The sequence below is a fragment of the Patiria miniata genome, unplaced genomic scaffold (genome assembly GCF_015706575.1).
Source record: "Patiria miniata isolate m_02_andy unplaced genomic scaffold, ASM1570657v1 HiC_scaffold_7, whole genome shotgun sequence".
Lineage (NCBI taxonomy): Eukaryota > Metazoa > Echinodermata > Asteroidea > Valvatida > Asterinidae > Patiria > Patiria miniata.
The window spans coordinates 34,529,841-34,549,309 of NW_024037074.1; the positions used below are offsets into that span (position 1 = coordinate 34,529,841).

The window sequence follows — 19,469 nt, forward strand, 5'->3', positions numbered from 1 at the left end:
TAAAAGATTCAATTTACCCCAAAAGAAATACAATTTTAAAATCTAAAAATCCCACCCTGGATTTGAACCCGCAACCTTCAGATTTAGAGTCAGCAGTCCGTACCATTGGACTAAGCATAATTTCACACTTTTTAGTGGTTACGAAATTAACTATAAAGTTTCAATTGACCCAAAAAGAAATAAAATTTAAAATCTAAAATTCCCACCCTGGATTTGAACCCACAACCTTCAGATTTAGAGTCAGCAGTCCGTACCATTGGACTAAGCATAATTTCACACATTTTTTAGTGGTTACGAAATTAACTATAAAGATTCAATTTACCCAAAAAGAAATAAAATTTTAAAATCTAAAATTCCCACGCTGGATTTGAACCCGCAACCTTCAGATTTAGAGTCCGCAGTCCATACCATTGGACTAAGCATAATTTCACACTTTTTAGTGGTTATGAAATTAACTATAAAGATTCAATTTACCCCAAAAGAAATAAAATTTTAAAATCTAAAAATCCCACCCTGGATTTGAACCCGCAACCTTCAGATTTAGAGTCAGCAGTCCGTACCATTGGACTAAGGATAATTTCACACTTTTTAGTGGTTATGAAATTAACTATAAAGATTCAATTTACCCCAAAAGAAATACAATTTTAAAATCTAAAAATCCCACCCTGGATTTGAACCCGCAACCTTCAGATTTAGAGTCAGCAGTCCGTACCATTGGACTAAGCATAATTTCACACTTTTTAGTGGTTACGAAATTAACTATAGAGTTTCAATTTACCCAAAAAGAAATAAAATTTTAAAATCTAGATTTCCCACCCTGGATTTGAACCGGCAACCTTCAGATTGAGAGTCAGCAGTCCGTACCATTGGACTAAGCATAATTTCACACTTTTTAGTGGTTACGAAATTAACTATAAAGTTTCAATTTACCCAAAAAGAAATAAAATTTTAAAATCTAGATTTCCCACCCTGGATTTGAACCGGCAACCTTCAGATTGAGAGTCAGCAGTCCGTACCATTGGACTAAGCATAATTTCACACTTTCTAGTGGTTACGAAATTAACTATAAAGTTTCAATTTACCCCAAAAGAAATAAAATTTTAAAATCTAAAATTCCCACCCTGGATTTGAACCCGCAACCTTCAGATTTAGAGTCAGCAGTCCGTACCATTGGACTTAGCATAATTTCACACTTTTTAGTGGTTACGAAATTAACTATAAAGTTTCAATTTACCCAAAAAGAAATAAAATTTTAAAATCTAAAATTCCCACCCTGGATTTGAACCCGCAACCTTCAGATTGAGAGTCAGCAGTCCATACCATTGGACTAAGCATAATTTCACACTTTTTAGTGGTTATGAAATTAACTATAAAGTTTCAATTTACCCCAAAAGAAATACAATTTTAAAATCTAAAAATCCCACCCTGGATTTGAACCCACAACCTTCAGATTGAGAGTCCGTAGTCCGTACCATTGGACTAAGCATAATTTCACACTTTTTAGTGGTTACGAAATTAACTATAAAGTTTCAATTTACCCAAAAAGAAATAAAATTTTAAAATCTAGATTTCCCACCCTGGATTTGAACCGGCAACCTTCAGATTGAGAGTCAGCAGTCCGTACCATTGGACTAAGCATAATTTCACACTTTTTAGTGGTTACGAAATTAACTATAAAGTTTCAATTTACCCAAAAAGAAATAAAATTTTAAAATCTAGATTTCCCACCCTGGATTTGAACCGGCAACCTTCAGATTGAGAGTCAGCAGTCCGTACCATTGGACTAAGCATAATTTCACACTTTCTAGTGGTTACGAAATTAACTATAAAGTTTCAATTTACCCCAAAAGAAATAAAATTTTAAAATCTAAAATTCCCACCCTGGATTTGAACCCGCAACCTTCAGATTTAGAGTCAGCAGTCCGTACCATTGGACTTAGCATAATTTCACACTTTTTAGTGGTTACGAAATTAACTATAAAGTTTCAATTTACCCAAAAAGAAATAAAATTTTAAAATCTAAAATTCCCACCCTGGATTTGAACCCGCAACCTTCAGATTGAGAGTCAGCAGTCCATACCATTGGACTAAGCATAATTTCACACTTTTTAGTGGTTATGAAATTAACTATAAAGTTTCAATTTACCCCAAAAGAAATAAAATTTTAAAATCTAAAAATCCCACCCTGGATTTGAACCCACAACCTTCAGATTGAGAGTCCGTAGTCCGTACCATTGGACTAAGCATAATTTCACACTTTTTAATGGTTACGAAATTAACTATAAAGTTTCAATTTACCCAAAAAGAAATAAAATTTTAAAATCTAAAATTCCCACCCTGGATTTGAACCCGCAACCTCCAGATTTAGAGTCCGCAGTCCATACCATTGGACTAAGCATAATTTCACACTTTTTAGTGGTCACGAAATTAACTATAAAGTTTCAAATTACCCAAAAAGAAATAAAATTTTAAAATCTGAAATTCCAACCCTGGATTTGAACCCACAACCTTCAGATTTAGAGTCAGCTGTCCGTACCATTGGAATAAGCATAATTTCACACTTTTTAGTGGTTACGAAATTAACTATTAAGATTCAATTTACCCCCCCCCCCCAAAAAAAATTTAAATCTAAATTTCCCACCCTGGATTTGAACCCCAACCTTCAGATTGAGAGTCAGCAGTCCGTACCATTGGACTAAGCATAATTTCACACTTTTTAGTGGTTACGAAATTAACTATAAAGTTTCAATTTACCCAAAAAGAAATAAAATTTTATAATCTAGAATTCCCACCCTGGATTTGAACCCGCAACCTTCAGATTTAGGGTCAACAGTCCGTACCATGGGAATAAGCATAATTTCTCACTTTTAGTGGTTACGAAATTAACTATAAAGTTTCAATTTACCCGAAAAGAAATACAATTTTAAAATCTAAAATTCCCACCCTGGATTTGAACCCACAACCTTCAGATTTGCTTTATGTTCTTCATTCTCTCAGTTTTGTTTTCACTGATTGTCTGAGTATGACTTGGAATTTTGTATATTAATTTTGCAAGATTCCTGTAAATCTTGGTAAATTCTTCAAGTTGCACACACGTTGTAAATACATGTACTTAAATTGTACAGTTACAGTTAATGATTTTATTATTTCCATTAAATATTGGGGTGTTCATGTTTGCTTTTACAATAATTTACAAACTTTTCAGATTATTTTTATTAAATAAATTTTGTACGATTAATGTATTTAATTTCTCTCTGCAAAATTTACTTAGCATTTCCAGAAACTGCGCAAGGTGGGAATTTGCCAGCAGTTGCCTGGCAACCGTTTCGATGTCAAGTTCAAGTCGTCAAGTTCAAGACTCTGTTCCAAAATTAGAGGCTCTCAACGGGTGTCAGCTGACCGACTTTGACGGCATCACTGTCGTCACGGTGAAATATGTATCTTTAGATATGGATGACAATGTGGTCTGCTCAATTCTGTCCTGATATGGTCAGGTGTTAGAGGGACGTTTCTGCAACTTTCCGCATGAGCCCACTGTCTTCAAAGGAAACCATCGGTGAAGAATGAGGATCACATGGAACATCCCTTCAGTCATCAGAATAGGAGATCGCAATGCCTGGATTTCTCAGTCGTGCCAGGTACGCACCTGTGCCCAATGTGGTACCATTGGCCGTTTGGCAAAAGAATGCAAAGCATTGAAGTGCCTAAAGTATTTACAGGTCGGACACTTGTCCACTGACAATGTCATTCGACATTATCAGATGATAAGTGGTGCTTTTCAATTGAAGACATTCACTCTATGTTAAAAACGGGCAGTCGTGAAAAAAGTCCTCTTGAAACATCTAGGTCTAACAAATTTCCAGTATAGGGGGGGGGGGCGACAAAGGTATTAAAATTTGCAATCTCCTCCACACTAAAATTCTATCAAACTAATGGCTAGGCCACAGTGAAGCAAGAATACTGGCACTTGTAGCAAGAATATTGGCACTTTAAGCAAGAATATTGGCACTTTAAGCAAGAATTCTGGCATTTTAAGCAAGAATTTAGGCACTTGAAGCAAGAATATTTGCACTTGAAGCAAGCATATTGGCACTTGAAGCAAGAATATTGGCACTTGAAGCAAGAATATAGGCACTTTAAGCAAGAATATTGGCACATGAAGCAAGAATATCGGCACTTGAAGCAAGAATATAGGCACTTGAAGCAAGAATATTGGCACTTGAAGCAAGAATATTGGCACCTGAAGCAAGAATTTTGGAACTTAAAGCAAGAATATTGGCACTTTAAGCAAGAATATCGGCACTTGAAGCAAGAATTTTGGCACTTTGAGCTATTTGTAGAGCATATTCTGAAGAAAAAAAATCACTGGGAACAATGACTTCTTTCTCAGAGATCCTCCTAGAATTCTTGGTTCAGGGGAAAACGTTAGCAACACTACTGTCCTGATTCTCATTGCAAAAACTTCTGAAAGTCATTTGGAATTCTAAGATTCAAAAGTAGCCTGAAGTGTTTCATTTGCTTTGAAAGAAACAGAATAGAAGATAACAATTTCAAGATGCTGTATCCTAAGAATAACGCCATTTGCAAAATTGTTGAGAACAAGCTTTGCTTTGCTTATTGAACTGCTTTGTTTTGCATTATTCTCGCTGATTGGATTTTATTCAAGATTTTTTTAATAGTTTGAGATCCATGTGAATCTCGGTCAGTTACTAGTACATACGTTGTAGATATTTGTATAGTTACATTTTTTTCTATTTCTGTTCTTTTTTTGGGGGGTTCCCTCATTTTTTGCTCTTCTCATAATTTCGAAACATTTTAGGATACGTAGAAGTACAATGTATATATTTTATTCTTTCGCATGATTCAGTTTTTTTTTATTTCCCTGCTCATTATTTTCTGTTTACAAATTTCTTGTTATAAGTTTCTTCTTTGGAATTGCTAATTTACCTTGACATTTGCATTTGAATAAAAGAGTTTTCCTCAACTAGTATAGAGACAAAAAAGGACAGTCCGTACAACTTGTCCACTAACAACTTCACACTTCTCTTGTTTCAAATTTAACTATAACATTCACTGGGAACGTGCTTCTTTCTTAATGTCCGTAATAGAATTCTTGGTTTGGGGAGAACGTAAGTAACACTACTGCATTCATTGCGAAATGTCTGAATGCCATATGGAATACACGCTGCGTCATTTCGATTAACAATATAGACTCCAATGTTGACATCCTGCTTAGATTAAAAAGTAACCTGAAGCGTTTGATCTGCTCAGAAAGAAACGTGAAGAAAAAAACGCACTCTGTATTAAGATTGTTGAGACCAAACGTTGCCCAAACGTTGCTTTCCTTAGTGATCTGATTTGTGTTCTGCATTCTCTTAGTTTTGTTTTCACTGATTGTCTGAGTATGACTTTGAATTTTGTATATTTAATTTTGCAAGGTTCCTGTAAATCTTGGTAAACTCTTCAAGTTGCACACACTTTGTAAATACTGTACTTAAATTGTACAGTTACAGTTAATGATTTTTTATTTCCATTAAATACTGGGGCGTTCATGTTTGCTTTTACAATAATTTACAAACTTTTCTGATTATTTTTATTTAATTAATTTCGTATGATTAATGTATTTAATTTCTCTCTGCAAAATTTACTTAGCATTTCCAGAAACTGCGCAAGGTGGGAATTTGCCAGCAGTTGCCTGGCAACCGTTTCGATGTCAAGTTCAAGTCATCAAGTTCAAGACTCTGATCCAAAATTAGAGGCTCTCAACGGGTGTCAGCTGACTGACTTTGATGGCATCACTGTCGTCACGGTGAAATATGTACATGTATCTTTAGATATGGACGACAATGTGGTCCGCTCAATTCTGTCCTGATATGGTCAGGTGTTAGAGGGACGTTTCTGCAACTTTCAGCATGAGCCCACTGTCTTCAAAGGAAACCATCGGTGTAGAATGAGGATCACATGGAACATCCCTTCGGTCATCAGAATAGGAGATCGCAATGCCTGGATTTCTCAGCCGGGCCAGGTACGCACCTGTGCCCAATGTGGTACCATTGGCCGTTTGGCAAAAGAATGCAAAGCATTGAAGTGCCTAAAGTGTTTACAGGTCGGACACTTGTCCATTGATATGTCATTTGACATTATCGGATGATTGGTGGTGCTTTTCAATTGAAGACATTTACTCTACTATATGTTAAAAAGGGGCACTTGTGAAAAAAAGGCCTCTTGAAACAGGTCTAACAAATTTTCAGGTTTTTTTTTTTGGGGGGGGGGACAACAAGGGTCATAAAATTTGCATTCTCCTCCACATAAAATCCTGTCAAACAAATGGCTACAGTGTATTACCAAGCCAAGTACATTGCCATTAGTTTGATTCCTTTGGCAAGAAGAAAGATCCGTGCATAGCTCAGTAATCCCACCTTCTCCATAGGGCAGGTATATACCATACCAAGCTCCATTGATGTGCTACTCATTCAGTGGAATTCATGCAGAGTCAAAACAGATCAATCCGTCATATTATACCTAGCTGTATCGACAGGCAATTATGACAAGTTCCTTGCACCCCATTTGCAATTATCCAATTATCCAGGGTATCTACGTGACATGGTATCATATCACTCTGTTCCTCATTGGTGTTTGTCAGCAAAATATATTGTACAGTTGTAAACTGCACCAAGAACTCATGAGCTGTAAATTACAAGGTAGTTTCCCTGCTTAAAAAGGGCTACACATGTAGTTGCTATTCAGGAAAGTAATTATTTCAAACGATTATATTTTCAGGTTCTGCAAAAACAAATTGGCAATGCAGAGCCAATAATAAGTATTCTGCACACAATAAAACATTGGTGAAAACATATCAAAATAACACAGCATTGTTGGCATAATGGTGCAGCGTCACCATTTGTTTCTCGTGTGGATACATGTGTTGGCCCTGTCATGATTAATTCCAGGATAAGAATGGCAAGAGCAGTCTTATCTTCTCAAAGAACGTGAGATGCATAGGATTGTAGGCAACTGGGCATCATCAAAAGCCAGTTTTACTCTGTCAAGATTCTGTATTAGGCTTTCCACAAGACGTTTGCAAATGTGTTGAAGTTAAGCACAGCAAACAAAATACAAGAGGCAAGGTAAAAGATATAATAAAAGGTTCAACTGCACTTCCTCGGAATCAGAATATGAACCAGCCAAGAATATCAAGAAGGGTGTCTCTATAATCTTTCATGATGGTCAAGTGGACAAGATATCTTTGGCCAAAAGTACACTTACAGTTTGCCATGGAATCATTCATTATAAACAACAGAACATTAAATATATTTAAGACTATTTCTGTACCCGTTAGTACCTATTACGCGAACGACCTTAAAAATTGCAGGGGGCAATATTCAACGGATGCGAAAGGTAATTCAAAGGTAATATGGATTGAATGATGAAGACCTGTTTTATGACTTTGATAGTTGTGGGTATATGTACATGTACATGTACACCAGTGCTTTCTAAGAGCTTGGTAGGAAACAAAATCACAAGCCTGCTCAGCTGGGAGTGAACCCATGACCTCCTGTTTATATTAACATATAATTAGCTCAAATAATTAGGAAATTTTATTCGCCCAAAACGACATTGTTAAAAGGCAAAAACCTTATGTTAAAATTTACAGAACACGAAAGTTCTTCTAGGAAAACAGCATCGGCTGACTTATTTTGTATAAAATAAAATGACATTATCTTATGCATTCCTTCCTGGTCATGGTTTTTAATAAATGTTAATTCCATCAGCACTTGTACTACATTGTGTTTTTGTTCCAATGAATGTAAAGAATCAATAAAACCATGCATGGAGGGCATTGGCTGTTTCAGGTGCTACATAGTACAGTGACTTAGGCATGACAGTTTTGCACACTACAGTGCCTATGAAAGGGTTAGATATTTAATTCTTCAAAAAAAGGCTAGTCCTTCTAATGAATGTATTTAAACCCCAATCACACTCTACAAATAAATTGCTAGACTGACAGTAGAAAACTAACATTAACGTTAAAAGCCCTTGAATTCATCACTGTAACAAGTGAGGTACATGGTCAGAAAAATATGGCTTTAGTTTGCATACAAATAATGTACCAGTACATGTATAGCTTTAATAAGCAACAAATGAAAATCACATTGTAAATGAAGAGTTAAAATGGTCATATTATCTAATACAGGGCTCCTAAACTGTTCAAAGTATTTAGGGTTATTTGCGCCGTCACCGACAGCTGGAGATACCCCCAGTGTCACCCTGATGTTGGGTTATTCCGAGGATTAGGCGCCTAATCCTTATTTCCACATACCACACAAAAATGTGAAATCACTCCGTTCCTCATTATAGCCAACACATGGCCTTGGCGTTATGGTTGGGCTATACAACAAACTAGCACCTACGCTTGTGTTTGCCACTAAAACTGACAAGATTAAGTCCAAAATCATTTGAAAAAAAAAAGATGGATTGTTATCAAGCATCAATCTCAGGTACATGTAGGTTGGCAGACACAAGTGCATTAATTAACTTATTAAACGAAAATTAGGGTACTTGTACATGAATGAATGTAGTCAGTAGCGTATATCTTTTCGTGGGGGGGCGATGTCTGAAGCATCTTCAATGCTCTTAAATAGAGTATTTGTTTTTATTTTATTTTTATGACACCGTCAAATGCTGCCAGGGGGCTGCCTACCCCCCCCCCCCCCCCACCACCCAGCTTAATATACGCCACTGTAATGCGTCTAATTAGTTTTTACAATAGGCATTTGGTCTGAACATCTACATGCATTTACATGTAAGCCAAAATTTCACTGCATTTTGCCCTCCACTGCCGTAATCAGTGAAGGGCAAATTCCGGCAAAAACCAACATTAACCCTCCAATGCAAACACACATTGTGTTTAAAAGTTGTCCTTTCAGTCAAAATCATCAAGTGACTGTTTTCAACAGTTTAGAGAACCCAGCCTACATAAAGCAGGATTGACTGGCTGTGACTGTTTATGTAACTTGATACAGCTATGTTTTGACTGCAGGTGTTGATAAGCCAGCTGTATCTACTTCTTGCCTGCTTTTGTCTGCCGACTGAATTTGACTAGTCACATGCTAACTTGCATGAAATATGATGTGACTGTTGGTGACTAGCTTGTGTAAAAAGCGTGGCTGGGAAAGAGGATTCTTTTTTTTTCTACTCTCTGTGTTTGTTGAAACAGCAGGAGGGTTAAACTTGAGAATTACCATGTCATTACGGAAAACTTTAAATAAACATTACACCAACCTGACGCAATTTCCATCAAAAGTCACAACCATGTAAATTATCCATTAAAAAGAATTCATCACATTGAAAAGTGAGCACAAAATATAATTGCTAAAATTATAACAGCTTAAATGCTTTGGTTCAATGAAGTATAAACAGCAATACATTTAAGTACTGCTGAATCAAATATCAAACTGTTATTTATAAGAATCTTACTTTTTACTTTTAAATAAAAGCCCAAGATGAATTATGCATATCATGCAAAACTTCAGTCCTAAACGAGAGTAGAGGATTACGCCTTTACCGACAGCAGGATACTGATACCCCGCAGTCACCCTGATGTTGGGTTATTCCAAGGATCAGGCGCCTCCTCTTTTAAACTTGGTGCTAATTATAAGCAGCTCCCCTTTAAGCCATGTGCCACTGCATTGTTTAAGGGTCTCGATCTAGCTGAGTCTCTGTAATGCCGAAGAGATCATCAGAAAACATCACTATCAGAGCTGAATCCTTGATCATCTATGCCAAGTCCTGCTGCAAAGTTTCACATCCGGCGGATTCCTGCAGAGTGACCCACAGCTCAAACTATCCAGGACATACACAAAAAGCTGCTGTATCAGATGTCCCACTGCAATGTTGGAGGTTATTGAGTGGAGTCACTGCCATGCATTGAGCTCAGAAAACGTCATCACAACTAAATCCAAGACCATCGGCATCCATGTATGCCATGTTCTGCTGCAAACTTTCCAGTTTTGTCTCTGCAACGTCTCTACAGCTCAGGAAAACATGTGCACGTACAGTTTCTATTGAGCCACTTCAATGGCAGAATCTCTGATGTACAAGCATGCTCAGGTTAACATCATCTCTGGCTTTGCAGTATCCTAGGATACAGACATCTTTAAACAGCACAACTAGATGCTTATCTGTTTCACTGTTAGTGGGGTTCTGCAGGATTACCGATGTGACAGCTCAGGGGAAAACAACCATCCCACTCGGTGTATGTACAGTTACCCATTTAGCTGAGTAAGCAAGGGGCAGCTTGTACTACTTGCAATCATTTCAGGCCTAGTTGAGTCTGCAGGTGTTCATGCCAAGTTTCTTGCATATTGTCCAGTAAGGCTTATCCTGGATTTCTAATACTGCAGTCGTTGTTCTGCATAATACTAGTAGAAGTGGACCAGGATCTGATGAGCCGTCACTGTCATTTCCCTGCTAACTTAAATTGTTTGTGAAGAGTTCTGCCATGTTTCTTGAGAGACAAATATTCCACCGTGCATCAATGCCTCGTGTTGATCAGTGATGGTGCAAAGTTCACCTTTGATCGTTTCCACTGCACTGTAAACTTGTCACCCTGAGATCGAGACCCTTTGGTTGGCACTGGCAGGGTCCAAACTCCCTGAAGAAGCAATTGCAATGACACAGCTGCATGCACTGCTTATTACATTATTCTTTAGAATCCTTGCCAGATCATACATCACATTTGCATTTATTTATAAAGAGGATACATTTGGTTTTAATCTAGGTAAAGTGTTTACTTTACACCAAAATAAATGCACATTCATATCATGTCTTGGCACCAAGATGCAGTCAAGTAGTGGTTTATATACATCTATAGACATAAAAGCCATCTTCATATGGCATTGCACGTATCAATAATGTGTACTAATTGTATCTTGCACTCGCCAAGGAGGCCAATGCTATCTTCACTTTTATTTTCAATGTATTCTGCTTTGATCATGGTACATGATAACTATGTACATATGTACAAGCAGTGAATGGGCAGATGGCTTCTGGTACGAAATTAGATCAATATTGTAAGACTGCCATCGTGTGGGGTATGATGTTTTACAAGACCAAGTGCTCCATGGTGCCTTCAGTTGTGTGTAATTGAGTGCCATGTACATACACATCTTGAGCAATAAACGCCCCACATCAGTATAAAATACACTTATGTCATTGACCTGCTTAGCTTTATAATTGGCCAATATATTATAGTTTTGTCATTACCTTTTTTGTCCTGTAAAAATGATACCAGGAATTCTGGTGCAATTTACTGCTAACTGCAACATAAGGGCTATTACAAGACCATAATCTTACATTAAGCCACTACAATTGTAAACATGTGGCTCTCTTTCCATTTATCGTTTAAAATTTCACTTTGGATGGAATTTGCATCAGGATAATTTCCTACTATAATAACAGGCACTGCTTAATCATTCATAATATACAAATATGGGCTGCTTCGAGTGGTGTAGTAAAACTAGCCTCCCTCAGTGATCCATTGACATTCTATTTTTCCCGAGGAAAAGCCGAGGGAAAATAGAATGCTCCATGGATCACCGAGGGAGGCTTGTTTTACTACACCACGAGATAATTACAATATTTGTTTAATAACACTTCACCCACAGATTCTGCTTGGTTTTAATATTTGTTTAATAACACTTCACCCACAGATTCTGCTTGGTTTTAATATTTTAAATTATTCAAATCTGAACACAGTTAACAATAAACTTCAACTCGAATATAAAATTGGTGGGAAAAGTATTTCTTTCTTCCAAACCACTCCTTCACGAAGTGTTTGAACCCAACTCTGTGGCGCACTCTCCAATAATACGTGCACACCAGTATGCATTTGCACACAAATACTGCGCCGTGAAAATAGTACTTTGGTTGCTAATGGTAAAGTACTTTGGTTACTACACCGGGCATAGTACCTTTTGGCCATGCACAGAAATATAGCAAAAATAGAAGGTACCATGTGACTCGTTCTCGGCCAATCAAGACACAGAATCTGTGGGTGAGGTGTTATAAAATAAAACAGAAAGACCATGAACAAACTGTGTGCCTTTATTTAACAGGTTATTTCAGAAAGCATATTTTTGAGTACTTGCAAATGATCCTATCAAGCCATGTTACTTCCAACCTACATGTAGGCCAATGAGGCCTTTACTTTTGAAAGATATGCCAGGCCTGTACAGAGGATTTTCAAATGAGTGTCATGTATCATTTCTATCGAGGAGTGTTCATATCAAGTTGTAAAGACTATTCATAAGATGGAATTTCTGTCAATATTAGGTTTTGCCCTTCATCGACGTACAAACGCTGTATACTCAGTGTGTTCAACCCGAGTGAAAGTCAGCAAAAGTGCTCGGGTGGGAATCGAACCCACAACCTTCTGCTTTGTTGAGCAGACGTCTTACCACTCGACCACCGAGCACGTGAGATTGTTTAACTTTCACTCTGGGTTAACACACCGAGTAGACAGTGGTTATATGTCGGTGATGGGCAAAACCTAATTATTGCAAGTTGTAAAGACTTAGGCCTACATTGTGCAAGCAAAATGTATGCAAGCCATAAAGCACACAACAAAAATATAATTCAGCTGTTCAAATGACACTTTTCAAAGGTACATGTACATGTATTAACACCCATCCCTGGTACAGGCCTGCATATCTTATTTTAACTTTTAGTCACTGTAGCACCCAAAACTGCCCTGCCTGTTACTCACTCTATAAGCACCCAAACCTGCCCTAGCACTGTAAGGGTACGTTCGAGTACAATGTACATGTAGCTCACCCGGACCGATGTCTCAGGTTAGCCCCTTGCTGTTCAATTCGCTCTGACGTCATTCTAGGGGCTCATTCGAGTCAGCCACCACAGAAACTGCTCAAGGAGTAGACTCGGTGGTGGGAACAGGTCACATGAATACATGTACTGTGTTGTTAATTTCAAAAATTTGGCAGCCAGACAGTGAAAATCTCGAGCGGACCCGAAAATCAACTTATTTCAAGTAAAGAGTCATTGTTTAATTAGTTAATTTCAACTTTAGAGGCTATAATTCCAGCCCAACATTTTTTACTTTTGCAACTTACTGAAAAGCAGTAAATCTCAAAGTTAAGACTCCAGTCTGAAATGGGCATTTTGTACGGACATCACGTGAGGATCGTGATGGCCCATGGTTGAATGTTCGATTAGTTCGGCTGTCATAGTTAACGTCTCCCTTTACAGAGTCGATCCTAGTGAGCTACTTGAAGGCACCCTATGATTTATTATTCAGTAAATAAATACACTGAAATAAAATACAGACCCAGATGCTGATGGGGTAATTATATTGACGATAATAGCAGGTGCAAACTTTGCTCAGTTACAAAGCTGTAAAGAATAAAAACAGTATAACTACCGTTTCTAAACTTAATTTTTGGCTCTATTGTGTTCTGAAATTCAGAATTAAAAAATGTAACAGTTATGATTTTAGGAAACAGAAATGGGATTGTAGGAAAATGTGATATTGGCATGATATAAATTTGATATTGCAAGATGCGCTAGGGCATTAGCTTCAATATGACACCAATTGTAAGTTGATCCTTTTCCGGATGCCTGAGTATTCATTGTTTGACTAAAGTAGTCTGAAATGCCCACTGCCGCACTTAAGAAGCATTGGTTATCTGGATTTCACATCTAACATAAAAATTAATGAGCTGCTTCCAACAGAAACAAAAAATCGATTGAATCTTACATGTAACTTTTATCACTCTTTAAAAATGTCTAAAGAAGACAGACTTCAAGACACTGCCTCATATCAACAGTTATTTGGAAGTCTTTTGCCTATTCTCCAAATTCTTCCACATGTCCAAATGCGGCAATTGTCATTTTACCGTACATCAGTTAAAAAAAATTGCTCAGCCAACCTGAAAGCACATTGCAATTGGTATCCAATCGAAGCTTATGGTCAAGTAAACTATACACTACCAAAGTTTATATCATCAAAGTTTCTTGATTGTTCATAATCACAGTTTTTGAAACTGATGCGTTTTTGGAGGGACACCCTATAACAGCTGTTGAAACTGCTTTTGGGCAGCCAGGGGAGAGTATGATTCTCAAAGGGAAGACAATGGCGTACATATATGGCATTTGGGAAATGAACTCTTCATATGTTCATACTCCACACAACAAACATTTCATGTAACAACGTTAGCTTGGAAAAAATTCCCACTAATAGGAAATTAGATCTTCATCATTCAAACCTAACTATGAGGTGTTTCACGCGAAAAGGGGCCAGGGGAGGGGGAGAACTTCCAATAATGACTTCTTTTATCAATTTGCATAAATTTGTGTGTCTTTTTGATTTTAAGTTGTGCACCATGTTACACAATTGTCAAAACCTAGTTAAATTGAAAACGGTTTTCTTTTTACATTCTTGCAATAGGTGTCATAATTCTCTGAGAAGTTGCAGTTGTAAAGAGCAGAGAAATAATCCATGTCGCAGCAAAATCACTATCTGATAATGCTTGTCCAGTAGCTTCACAGCTTGCCAACCAAGATTTGGTCATTGAGAGAAGCCATAATTTGTGTCAAATTAGCACTTTAAAGAGATTTTACACTTCACATCAAACATTTGTTTGAAAGTGATATTTGTTGGGGTTTGCACTCTGTATGCTTAACAGCAACAGTGACACCCTCCCTTGAGTAATAAATTGCAATATTTGGTCATATTGCAATATTCGGTCATTTTGTCAGGCAAAACAACCCACATAATGACACACAAGCAGGGCCAATTCATCAAGGCAAACAGAAATGGACACATGGGAGAAAGGTGGCCTGAAGGAATCAAAGAAGACCTAGCTCTCGGTGAAAGATTTATTCAAACAGTAAAGAGGTACAGCATATAAGGGCAGCCAGCCTCCAGACTGTTTACAATGGAAAAGAACCCGTATTTGTACTGTTTCAAGACATGCCAACTTGGCAGGAAAATTAGCCAACATAGACATTGAGTAAATGCGTATGATGACTTGTAATGTTTCAAAGTCACAAAGACAATTAATCCACATGACAAGAACAACTTTGTATGAAGGGATTCAAAGTAGAGGCCAACAATCGCTGTGTTATTCAGTTTTAACCAAGGGAATTTCACATTTTTCTTCCAAGATATTTTCTATTCAAAAAGATGAAAAAGTTCCACAACAGTCTTACCTTTAAAGTGAAACCAGCAACTGGGGCAAGCTCATGTTTCTGTGGCTCCATGGTCTCCATTCTGTGCATCATCAGTGACAGGAGATGCTAATGAGATGAGAGAAGCTGGTGCTATCCTTGAGGGCTGGATGACTCCTGACTCCTTGGCTATGGAGATGCTCCTCACAGAGTACAGTCAATCGTAACTGCTCCTCCAGTGAAGGTCAATGAAGCAGGTCTATTGTCCCTGGGCCCAGCACACTGAGTAAGATGCCATGGGTATAGAAGACCCGTAGGCTTGCTAAAGTGGGGACACATTGCTATGGGTGCCGAGTCCTTGGGTCTCATAGGTGATGTCTTGCATGTCACCACATTCGCAGCAGATTTTCCAAGTCTGCACTTCAGGTTCTGCTTGTTCTTGTAGGATTTTTAAAGGCTTTTTATTGAGTATCAAAGACTTAAAAGTGTCGCCATGCTGAGTCATTGGTGTTTCAAACATAATTTCAATTTCAAGATCTCTGGTAAACATGCTTTTCAAAGGAATTGACAAGTTAAGTGGTTACTCACCATACGTATGCATGAGCATTACTTGTGTGGCCGTCCACATGAAAGGCAACTGGTGCCAATGGTTTGGCTTTGCATGGTTTACCTTATGTGGATGATTACCTGCTTGCAACCTAGCATCCAGCACAATTAATTGAAATAAACAATGTAGGCCTATTAAGGGCTGTGGCTTTCAGTGTGAACTTTTACCCAATTGTCTTTATTATGACTACAACAATTAGCTAGGGATAACTTTCAATACATCTTGACTTATAAAAATCTCTTGAACTAGACCTTCAATACAGCCATCAACTTGAAGGCAACTACTGTATGAGGAAAGAAAGTAGCATTGTGTGTCTAGAATGGGAGTGTACAGTATGGCAAGAAGGGTTGATGCATGGCAGCTTGGACTGGAACAACATATTTCACGTATGACAGTATAATTAAGGAGGGGAATGTAAATGGCAAGAGATGGCAGCAGGCATATAGACATTATGACAACACGGCAAGAATTTTGGCACTTGAAGCAAGAACATTGGCACTTGAAGAAAGAAAATTGGCACTTTAAGCAAGAATTTTGGCACTTGAGGCAAGACTTTTGGCATTTGAAGCAAGAATATTGGCAATTTATTCCAGAATTGGCACTTTAAGCAAGAATATTGGCAGAGGGCAATTAACATAAGGCAAGAAAGGCATAAAAGGCAAGACTGGGCAATTAACCTTAGGCAAGAAAGGGCAAGAAGGGCAATTTGAAGCAAGAATATTGGCACTTGAAGCAAGAATATTGGCACTTGAAGCAAGAATATTGGCAAATGAAGCAAGAATATTGGCAAATGAAGCAAGAAAATTGGCACTGGAAGCAAGAAAATTGGCACTAAGCAAGGAAATTGGCACTTGAAGCAAGAAAAATTGCACTAAGCAAGAATTTTGGCATATGAGGCAAGAATTTTGGCATTTGAAGCAAGAATGTTGGCACTTAAAGCAAGAACATTGGCAAATGAAGCAAGAAAATTGGCACTGGAAGCAAGAAAATTGGCACTGGAAGCAAGAAAATTGGCACTAAGCAAGAATTTTGGCACTTGAGGCAAGAATTTATGCATTTGAAGCAAGAATATTGGCAATTTATTTCAGAATTGGCACTTTAAGCAAGAATATTGGCAGAGGGCAAGTAACATAAGGCAAGAAAGGCATAAAAGGCAAGATTTGAAGCAAGAATATTGGCAATTTATTCCAGAATTGGCACGTTAAGCAAGAATATTGGCAGAGGGCAATTAACATAAGGCAAGAAAGGCATAAAAGGCAAGATTTGAAGCAAGAATATTGGCAATTTATTCCAGAATTGGCACTTTAAGCAAGAATATTGGCAGAGGGCAATTAACATAAGGCAAGAAAGGCATAAAAGGCAAGATTTGAAGCAAGAATATTGGCAATTTATTCCAGAATTGGCACTTTAAGCAAGAATATTGGCAGAGGGCAATTAACATAAGGCAAGAAAGGCATAAAAGGCAAGACTGTGCAATTAACCTTAGGCAAGAAAGGGCAACTTTTGTTCACTATAGAATGCCAAGTGGGTACATGTAACTTACAGAGCTGAGTACAGACACCCACATAAAAACTAAAAGGGGAACTAGATGTTAAGTATTGGTGGAGTGAGTGTTGGAGGCCTATGGAATATTGAGCTGCTAGCACAGCAAAGGACTCCAGATATCACTGATGATGAAACTGATGTCCTGCAGAAAAATCCTGTGCCAGACATCCAAGGCCTTTCAGACTCGGCACGGATTGTGGCACTCAATACTTATGATGAGGTGATACCTATTGGTGAAATGCCGAATTATCACAAATTCCCTGTAATCTCCTCAAAAAACCATGTGCGTTGTGTTCATGAGTCCAGCACTAAGTTCCTCACCGATGTACCCAATGCAGACCTTTCTGTATTCACAGGTGTTACATCAGGTTAGGTCTCAGAGTCTTACTCATCCTTGTAGGCTATTGCAGATCGTGTTAGGCATGGAAAACCTAGATGCCAGTGTCATTCAGGAAGGACTAAATGCAATAAGAGCTGCCTATGAAGGGAAGTGTAATGGACAAGATGAACCTAATGGGTAGACCTTGAGTATACGAAACACTTCAGTCGGTGAAAGACTTCAGATCAAGTGTCTCAACTTGATGTGCCCCAAATCGGTTGTGTTGGAGTGTTGCCTTGACATAGCAAAGTTGTCGCAGGAAAGGATCATGGTTAATTATGAAGGATTGCCAGACAAGGGTGCCAATGACTGATGAATAGATCCCAGGGCACTGGAAAGATTGATTGTGGAGATGCCTATCAATGTGTGTGGATCTCTGATAGACAAAAAGGCTGAGGGTACTGCCAGACTGCCTGGAGACCTTGATATCCAGGAAGAAGATTCGATCCAAGGTGAGCCAGATGCTGCTGTGAACCAGTTGAAGTGTCTCAGGAACTGCTGGAGGTACTGTGCTGTGTGATAAGACGATGAAAGTGTCATCCACGAACTGAAGATAAACTGTTGCTCTAAAATCCACGAAAGCAGTACAGAACTACATGATGATATTGGCCAGAACTGGAGATGGGGTTAATCCTGTGGATGTTCCAGCTGACTGCTTGAAAAATTGACCTGTCCACTGGATGAAGGACGGCAGGATGTAGATGGGTAGGAGATCACAAACCTAATCCAGAGAGAGGGCTTCACACTCACGCAGCTTGTCTTCATGAAGGTTTCCTGACCGAGACCGTGAGACATGCCTCCCCCATGGGATTGGTGATGAATACCTGAAGTCTCCACTGAAGCTGCACATGGCTTTGTTGGGATCACAAGTGAAGGTGTTCGCAGCAGCAGCGGCAGCAGCAGCAGCAGCGGCAGCAGCAGCGGCAGCAGCAGCAGCAGCGGCGGCAGCAGCGGCAGCAGCAGCAGCAGCGGCAGCAGCAGCAGCAGCAGCAGCAGCAGGAGGGTGATGGTGATGGTGATGGTGATGGTGAGGGTGAGGGGGGTGGTGGCGGCCGCCAGTGGGGGGGGGTGGTGGTGGTGGTGGGGGTGATGGTGATGGTGGGGGTGATGATCGCAACCTCACAGTGTTCCCAACGACACCATGGTCAACCCCAATGAAGGCTCTCAGATATTCACTGCCATCCCCACAGGGTACTCATGCCTCGGTGCCAAGGGGGACTCCGACTTGACTACGCCCTGCAGAAATATGAAGCCCCACACTCCAAACCAGGTTCATGATCTGCGACCCACCTACATCCTGCTGTCTTTCTTCCAGTGAACAGACAGTTGTCCAAGCAGCCTTCTGGAACTTCCACAGGATCAACTCTATCCCCAGTTTTAGTCAATGCCTTCACATAGGAGTACTGCCTTCGTAGATCTGAGACCAAGAGTCTGTCCTCACTACATGGATGAGACTCTCATCGCTTCATCATACAGCATAGGACCTCCAGCAGGTCCTGAAAGACTTCAACTGGATTTACAGCAGCATCTGGCGCAGCAAGGATCAGGCGCCTCGTGAATCTCATCCCTGGATGCTAAGGTCTCAAAACAGTCTGACAACACCCTCGACCCCTGGGTCTATCAGAGATGACCGACAGACACTGACTAGCAACATCGACAACCAATCCTTCCTGCACCCAGAAATCCAAACATCAGTCAAAGAGCAACCTTGTCTGGGAAGCCTGCATCTGCAACCACAATCCTGGCCAGCAA

At 39.0% G+C, this 19,469-nt stretch overlaps 1 non-coding gene across 1 annotated transcript; it reads right to left on the minus strand.

The window, feature by feature from the left end:
- Positions 1-12,402: 12,402 nt before the first annotated feature.
- Positions 12,403-12,475, minus strand: Trnav-aac. Its single transcript has one exon. It is a non-coding gene; the product is annotated as a tRNA-Val (tRNA).
- Between the last annotated feature and the right edge of the window lie 6,994 nt (positions 12,476-19,469).